The sequence below is a fragment of the Dermacentor silvarum genome, chromosome 1 (assembly GCF_013339745.2).
Source record: "Dermacentor silvarum isolate Dsil-2018 chromosome 1, BIME_Dsil_1.4, whole genome shotgun sequence".
Lineage (NCBI taxonomy): Eukaryota > Metazoa > Arthropoda > Arachnida > Ixodida > Ixodidae > Dermacentor > Dermacentor silvarum.
In genome coordinates, this window is record NC_051154.1 from 404,491,935 (window position 1) to 404,501,178 (window position 9,244).

Below are 9,244 nucleotides of genomic sequence, written 5' to 3' on the forward strand. Positions count from 1 at the left end.
AGGCATCAACCCTTTTGAACCATTACTGGGAACTCTGTTTCTGTACGTCTCCGTTGTTTGTGGTCTCCCTACTTTTCTGCCACCAAACATTCAACCGCCTCTTACTAATCTCTACAGCTGACATGTTTACTTTGCCCGTGCTATCCCTGAACCCAAGGACTTCAAGGAGGTCAGAGGAGCCTACACTTGTAGCTGGGTAGATTTCTTCACATTCCAATAAAACATGCTCCACCGTTTCTCTAGCTTTACCACAGCAAGCACATGCGGATCCGTCCTTGGTGTACTTCTCTTTATAACTGCAGGTTCTAAGGCATCCTGATCTCGCTTCGAAAAGTAAGGAGCTTTCCTTTGAGTTTTCATGAATTGTTTCATTCGTGATTTCCTTTTTTTCCTTTGAGGTATTTAATCATAGCAGGGGTGCTATGCAGGATGCGCCGAGTTTCTCGTTCACCCGAGTTTTACCCGAGTTTGCTCGATGGCAGTCAGTGAACGAAGATAGCAAAGAACGTGCAATAACAGCAGGCAAAAAGAAATGTCGAGATAAAGCCGCGTATGACAACATGAGCGCACCCTGTGCGGCACAGTGCTGCCGGGCTTCAAGCACAGAGGACTGCGCAACAAAACGCGCCAGCGCCGCGTATTGTTATCAACGTATTATCGCAATTTAGCAATACCGTCACTGTCCCGCTGTCTATCTGCACACTTGCCGTGAGCCGCTTGCCACGCCTTTCTCGGGCACGTCAAGGGCGTGCCTCCTTTTTCGGGCATTATCTTTCTATCCTCCGTCGAATGCGAACAGGGCACATGCGGTGCATTCTTGCACCTATACTTTCCCTCAATCGAATACTTTGAAATACAACAAATAAAATAACCAAGATTTTACTTCTTAAAGTATCGGTTTTTTTTGTTTTGAATGCTGTAAATTTCTGATGACAAACGGACATATAATGAATTATTAAATTTTGTACTTTTTTGCCGCGAGTGGCGACAGTGAGGCGAAAGCTTACAAGCGGATACATTCTAGAGGGTCACACGCACGAGGGAGTTCATGCGGTGAGCAGTCGCCAGGGGCGCTGCAGTGCTATGTTCGATAAAGTCAGTCATGACAACGATCTGCCCATTCCCTGTCTAATAGGGGAATGGCAACGCAGCGCTGCGGCATGGCTGTTCACCGCAGGGGCTTCACTGCAGCGGCTATTAAGGCCGCCGCTTTACCAACTGAAACGACACTTTAGCCATAGAGACGGGAGCAACGGCTGTCGCTGCAAAATGACTGTGCGGTATTCTGGGTCCGTAGTGACGCAGCACAATGAAAATGCACCAGTTTATCTGCGTGCGCGAAGTCTCCGCGATGCATTGCGAACACGAGCGTGCTGCCCAGCGACACAGTTCGTCGCTTGTCACCGCTTGCCCATTGAAGGTGCCTCCGTGCGCATGTGCGCAGAATTTGAGTGTTGTTCACTCCAATGTGCTTGCTGATTGCCTCTGCTGCTGAGATAACAGCGATCGCAGATGGATATCGTAACGACAGCGCAGCAATCGCATTTTGGTGGGTTAGGGCTCTTGTGTGCAGTTAGGAAATTAGACTTCGAACGCAGGAAGGTGTTGCAATTGTTTAGTGTGCTGTGCTTGTGATGACAAAATGCCATTGCACTGGGTGTGTTTGCGCTGACCGCTGACCGTGTTTGCTGCACTATATCATTGACAGACCAGCCATCTCAAATGACAGCTGCGATACGTTGTCGTTGGTAAACACTACGCACTGCTCAAGATCGTCGTCCACCACGGCGCATCGACGCCTTGCAAGCAGCTACAGTGACGTGCGGATAATTATTTGCTGTGCGCTACGTAGCCACAACGCAGGCAATGAACCGTGTTGTGGGGTCATCACAGCTCAAGAAGACATATGCATAAGGCAGCGAAAGTCGACGCTTTTTTTTTTTATAGTGGTGCTGAGTACATCACCGATGACAGTGCGTTGTGCGTGTTTTATTTCGCCGGTCAAGATTGTTAATGCCTCTCAGTTCCGCACCACGTCGCTGTTGTCGAAAAATAAGTTGGGCGTGGCCCAACCGTGGTGGGCGCGCACAAGAGTTACATGCCTCGCTCGGGGCGTGACCTATGGTTTTGATTGACACGCGAACTCGGGCCAAACTCGTACATCGCGAAACCCCCCTCGAGTTAAACTCGGGAGCATGGCGGCAGCAGCAGCAGCCAGTGTCATCGCATCCAGCGGCGGCAAGCGTCAATATGACCATCTGGACCCGTTCAGCTACATGACCCACGTAGAGTTTCAGCGTCGTTTTTGCCTTTCCGAAATGTCAGTGCGCTGGCTGTGTGACGGGTTAGGCGAACGCCCTTGTCTGCGGAGACTGCGTGGCGGGCATATTATGCTTTCCGAGCACAGACTGATGTGACTAGGCTGCGGAGGAAAAGTTCGTGCGATCGCTTCGGCTCTCTCCTGTTTCAAGCGCTGCTCGTCCACCGCGCCCTAGCCCCAGGCCAGGTCCGGCGTCGTCATCGGAGTACTGGGGCACCTACGAGCACCTGGAGTTCAACCCGGGCCAACCAACCTGCGTAGGCGAAGTGGTCACATTATATTGGAAGACTCAGAATGGAAGCCGGGCTGCCTTCCGATGCAACAGGTGCCGAAATCAGTTTTCGCAGTTACACGGTAAAGCTGCACTGCACGGTCAGAGAGGCGAAGGACGTTACTTCGCCAACACGGACCGCCTCGGCCATCCGAACGACCACCTCTCCAAGCGGCAAATGATTTGGCTCACGTACTGCGTGAGCAAAAGCGTAGACATATGGCTGTTGAAGGAGATGACCGGCGACTTGTTTCCTCTATAGGAGCACACCATCGCCGACAGGACGAACTACCCCCGTAAGGTCGCGTGGGACGAGCTGCTGGCGCGACCTCCACTTAGTACCCCGGGTAGATAGCGCAAATTGATGAGTGCCTTCTTCGCGGCGAGCAAAAGTATACAATCGAAGCCGCCTAATGACAGGCGACAACTTTCCGCCAGCCGCCAAAATTACGGCGGTGTTAAAGTTGGGGGCCCATGGGTATTCGGCATGGTCTGCGCGACCAGAGGGGTGCTGCGACTTTCAAAGTCGACCGACGAAAGGCGGCGACGCTAGGCGCCATTATTGCAGCCAATGTTCAACCGGGGACCATTATTCATAGTGACGAATTGGCCGCATACAAATGTATCCCAAATTTAGTGGATGCTAACGGGGCTATGCCTCAATCCGCATTGGTAGACAGTCAACCAAAGCGTGAACTTTGTGGACCCCATCACGGGCGTTCACACGCAAAAAAAAAGAAAGTTACTGCCAAAAAGTGAAGCGCTCCCTCGTCAGCGATGGGTACAGGGTAACTGCACCGATGCTGGAGTCCCACCTGGGATGCATGTGGTGGCAGTCAACATCCACGTGCGCTGCAAATACCCTTTCGTGCGTTTGTTAGAAGCCACGGATCGCTCGGGCTAGCCACTACAAAGACTCTTTCCTGCGGTTGTTAGAAGCCATCGCTCGACGCTTGCCAGTATGGAGGTGTATAGCAAAGTAAAAGAAAATAAAGCGTAGTTTTCTGACCCTTGTATGTGTGCTTTCCGGCATTCCTGTGTGCTTACACGGTAAGCGCGCGGCAAACCACTTATGCGCTAGCCGACGCTCACTTCGTCTTGTAGCTGGATGCGCGCGCTACTCGCAGCTTTTCTTTAGCGCGAGCAACGAGCGATCTGTTAAAAGCCCAGTGTGAAAACCAGGCGCACACCAATATCTGCTCGGAAATGGGAGCGCAAGCACGTAGCGAGCCGCACCAATCCAATCTAGAGCAAAGGAGCAACGAGCGATCTGTTGGAAACCCAGTGAGAAAAGCAAGCGCACACCAATCGGTGCTCGCAAATGCTAGAGCAAGCACGTATCGAGCCGTGCCAATCGAATCCAGAAAAAAAAGAGGGGGGCGAGCGTCCCCTCATGGCATAACGCGAAACGTATTTAAATACAAATTAGTCTAGTACACATTCCGTGTACATCGTGGAAACATTAAAATGCTTACAACTCACGTTAATGTGACTAATATTATTGTACTAAATGAATTTATTTTATAACTTGCTTGTGCCTGTATTGCACTCGGTGGAACGACAAACAAGTGAAAGAAGGCACGACCATGCACCGACCGTATGATCACGTGAGCCCCAGTTTGTCGACCGCCCATATGGCAACGCCCAAGGGATAATAGCCACCCAGAGTGAATATAGATTAACCAATGAAACTGGAGGCGTGCCGATGGGCAAACTTCGTCTTGTTACCATTTGTTCTTTGATCTTGGGGCGTCGCCAGAGCTCGTGAAGATCCCGAGTTTCGCCAAACTCGGGGCATCCTGCATAGCACCCCAGGTTTCTTTTCCATCGCCGCCACCCATAACCTTGTCTCAGCGTCTCTCACTTTGCGTTTGACGTTCTTTGTTGCCGTGTTTATGGCCATACCGGTCGCATATTTGCTTATAAGCTTCCTAGTTCGTTTCCTCCACTATGAGTCAATGTTTTGCCTGTACAAATACCTGAACACTCTTGCACCCCATCTACTTTCTTCCATTTTCCTCAGTCGTTCTTCAAAATCAATTTTACTCTGAGCCTCCCTTGCTTCAAAATTTGTCCAACCCATATCACCCTGCACAGCTTCATTAGTAGTCTTTCCGTGGGCCCCCAACGCGAGGCATCCCACTGACCTTTGGTTGCCATCAACTCCTGATTGTACCCCTAACTTCAAGCAAACAACCGCATTTCCAAATCTAAGCCCTGGATCCATGACACCTTTCCACATACCGCGGAGCACCTCATACCTATTGTATCCCCATAGCATTCTGTGTTTCATTATGGCCGCATATCTTTCACTTTTGCTAATATTGTTTTCTCCTGTGTTTCCAGGTATCTATCGCTTTCGTTTATCCATATACCAAGGTATTTGTATTCTTTTACCCGAGGTATTTCCTGGCTCTGAATCAAAACGGTCTGTTCGCTGTTTTCATTGAATACCATGACACCTGATTTTTGAACGCTCAATTTTAATCTTAACTGCTCACATTCTTCTCCACAAACATCAGCCAGACGTTGCATATCACTTTGTTTGTTAGCAAGCAACACAATGTCGTCCGCATAAAATAAACCTGGAAGCTGCTGCTCAACTATTGTGCTGGCTTGTTTGTATGAGAGGTTCAAACCGATATTGATTCCTTCTAGCGCTATTTCCATCCTTACCACATACATCATATACAGCAGCCGGAATAAAGGGCAACCCTGTCTCACTCCCTTGTTAATAACAACTTTATCCTCGCTCATCATCCCTTCTCATTCAACGCAAACAGTATTTTCTCGATAAATCTCCCTCAATAGCTGTATACAGTCGTTGTCTATACCTTCCCCTTCTAGAATATTCCACAAAATTCTGCGATCTACGTTGTCATACGCTCCGGTAATGTCTAGAAAAGTCACATATAGCGGTCTCCTTTCTTTTCTGGATATTTCAATAAACTGAGTAAGGACAAATAAGTTAACATCCTGCCACCTACCGATCGGAAACCATTCTGAAGTTCTCCCAATATGCCATTATTCTCTGCCCATGTTTGCAGCTTCAATTTAATCGCCTGCATCGTTAACCTGTATATCACCGATGTAATGGTCAGCGGTCGATAAGAGTGAATTTAATCTTTTTCCCCTTACTTTTATAAATTAGTTCAATCCGCCTATCCAAAACCCGACCGGGAAGACACGTGCTCGAAAAGCTCGGCATCACATACCACACGCAGCACGGCATCAAAGTGGAAATTCCAAGAACCATACGCGAGCAACTATACGTTCCCCCATTGCCTCGCAACATGCACCCCCAACACCACACGGGAAGACGTAAAGCCATAGCACAACACATGAACCAAAGTTACTCCAACGACAAGGAGGCAGTCTTCACCGACGCAGCCCGTTATCGAGACAGGAAGAGTTTCGTGGCGGCAGTTACTAGCCACCGAGAGAACCACCTCACGAGCGTCACCGTAAACACGGCACATGCCGAAGCGGCAGAGGAAGTGGCCATAGCACTGGCCCTCACACAAATCAAAGCTACACACGTGATCTGCGATTAACAAGCGTCAATTCGAAATTTTCCAAATAGACGCATCTCGCAAGAGGCGTATCACATTCTCCAGCGACATCCCATACACCAGGGAGAGGCCGACTTCGATAACCGAAGGCACTTGCTGTGGATCCCGGCACACACTGGACTGAGCACCCCCAGCGAAGCGGCTCACCGCATTGCTCGAGGCCTCACTCACCTAGCATTAATGGAGGAAGAGCCCCAGCGGGGTACTGCAAACGTCTGGGCGTGGGAGGATCGTGTGACCAGGTTCCACGACATCACGACACACTACCAGTTACAGAGACGCGTATACATATTGCCTCACGCTAGGTTAGACAGGACGCAAGCAGTACGCTACAGACAATTACAAACGCATTCTTACAGAAACCCCAGACTCATGCACGCCATGTATCCAGACGCACGTCCTGTGGCGAGGTTGCGACGCTTAATCACATGTTATGGGAGGGTCAGGATTTAACAAACAATTCGGGCAGTGCCAACCCCTCCGTCTCTTCCGCCGCCAGCCTCCGCTCGCGCTGGAAGACCGCACTGCTCAGCTCGAACCTGACAGCACAACTCTGGGCCGTCCAGCGAGCCGAGGAAGCCGCTGCGAGACAAGGTCTCGGAACCACGTCCGCGGCGGGTGCCCAGACCCACTAAAAAGACGCCGTAGTCAAACCTGAATGATTTGAAAATAAAGTTTACGTTCTTCATCCTATTTTGTCTCCAACTGTTTGGTATTCGCCTATGTTGTAAGCATTTTGCTACTGCTATCAACAGAGCTTCCTTACTTTTTGGTCCTAGCTCATTAATCAGTCTAACGGGAACCTCGTCTAAAGCTGTAGCTGTGCGTTTAGGAATTTTCTCTGCAGCTTTCATCCAGTTGAAATTACTCAGCACCAGCTCCTTTTCCGTCTGGTTTTCGTTCATTCTTTTTTTTTCTCAGAAACCACCTCGCCATTGCCCTGAAATGATTCGCCTGTTATTTTTCGAACATACTTTAATGTTATGTCCCCTTCGAGTTTATTTCCATCTTCGTCAAGGATATGTTGCTGTACTGGTGCCTGCACGGATGCTCGATGCTCCCTCAAACGGCCATTAAAGCATCTGTTGGTTCGGCTGACGTAATACTTGCCACAGAAGAGCGGGATTCGGTAGCTGCGTACAAAGCGCACAGCGTATTTTCTTCCATAGGTGCATATTCGTGCATTCGTGCAAATGCAGCTTGCACGGGTATTTGATGCACTACAACTCTGGCAGTCAAGTAGTGTCAGTAAATACGCAACTACTGAAGATTTCTTACGTGACGTGTTTTTGTTTTATTTCGCGATTGTAAATATATGTATTAGCTAATGTTAGGAACTAAATACTTCCACATAACTCCATTTTGTTTCAAACTGATGCACAGCTTTTGTTCCGAGATAATATTTTTACGCGGTAGGACGTTATTTTCGTCTTCAAAAGCAGGGGTGCCGAATGAACGACGAACCCTTCATGTGACGAAACTGATTCCGTAGAGCACGTCAGTCTAGTATCCAGGCTCAACTAGTAACAGATGTCCTCCTGCTCTCGGCTGACACAATCAACGCTGGTTTGCCCCTTTCCTCAGCAGCCCAGTTATTTATTTATTATTATACTTATTTAACGCTGTGGATGTTGTGCGTACCCAAAAAGTGCTTAGTGGCATGACTCACAGTTAGGAGACCCCTTGGCGACACTTTGCACGTTGCTGCGCCCTTCCTGCTTTTCCTACATGGATATTAGCCTGGCGTGACACCTCCAAAGGGTGGCATGCCGTTCCCGTCGGCCGTGTCCACCTTCAGCCTGGGCTCCTCCTCCTCGTCGTCGGGGGGCCCACCGGGCGGTCCTAGCCTGTACGTGTTCCTGCTAGAGGGCGAGCTCTCCTTGCACTACGACGCGCTACGCAAGGACCTCAAGGTGTCCTCGGTCGGACAACTCAAGTACGTCGAGGAAGACGACCTCTCGCACCTGGGCATGAGCCGGCCCGAGCAGAGGCGCCTGCGAAAGTACTTCCACAAGTACTTCCCTGAGACCTAACTGCGAAAGATCAAGCAGATTATTCTCCCCAAAGCCAAAGATGATATGGACCAGTCGTCAGTGCTGTTGCTTGACACTAGCACGACAAGGGTTCCTCGTCACAGGTTCGGGTTCCCAGCAAGCATAAAATCCCTGCAGATAGCATTGTCATCAACAAAGAGCTGGCCGTCGGCGAGCTTGATGTCGTCCAGCAAGGGGTCTGGACCAACGAAGATGGAGACACGATCTAGGTGGCCATAAAGTGTCTGAGCAAGGATGAAATGCAAAACAGCCCCATGGAGTTCCTCAAAGAAGCTGTAATTATGCACACCATTGATCACGAGCACATTGTCCGGCTATATGGGGTTGTTTTGGACAGCGTATCTCATGCTGGTGACTGAGTTGGTACCTCTGCGATCCCTGCTCGAGTGCCTGACGGAGGCTGCTTTGCGGCCCAGCTTCCCCGTGGTGGCACTGTATGACTTTGCCATGTAGATCTGCTATGGCATGCAGTACCTGGAGAGCATGCGCCTCATCCACGGGGACCTGGCTGCACAGAACCTGGCTGCACGGAGTAGTCTTTGCCAAGAACAAGGTAAAAATTAGTGACTTTGGCCTCTCTCGAGCACTTCTTGTAGGCAAAGACTACTACCAGACAAACTTCAACGTTAATCTCAAGCTCCCAATTGCATGGTGTGCTCCGGAATGTATTAACTTCCTGCGATTCACATCAGCATCTGATGTACGGGCATATGGTGTAACACTGTGGGAAATATTCAGCTACGGATTTCATCCCTGGGCTGCATTGACTGGCCAACAGTTATTGAAAGCGATAGATAAGCTCAACCTGCAGAAGCTGCAGCAGCCCGACTGCTGTCCTAAGGATTACTACACACTCATGCTAAAATGCTGGCAGCACGACCCAAACAAGCGGCCAAGGTTTTGTGAAATACTTTAAATATTGCCTGATTGTAAGCCAGAGCAAGTGCAGGCTATTGCAGACTGCCCAGACGCTTCTATTATTAGTTATTTATTACACTCTTGGGGGATTTCAACCTACCTGGAATAA

The 9,244-nt window shown here is 49.6% G+C and overlaps 1 pseudogene; it reads left to right on the top strand.

Annotated features, from left to right (window-relative positions):
* The first annotated feature begins 7,851 nt into the window (after positions 1-7,851).
* On the top strand, positions 7,852-9,244 carry LOC119446763 (activated Cdc42 kinase-like; annotated as a pseudogene).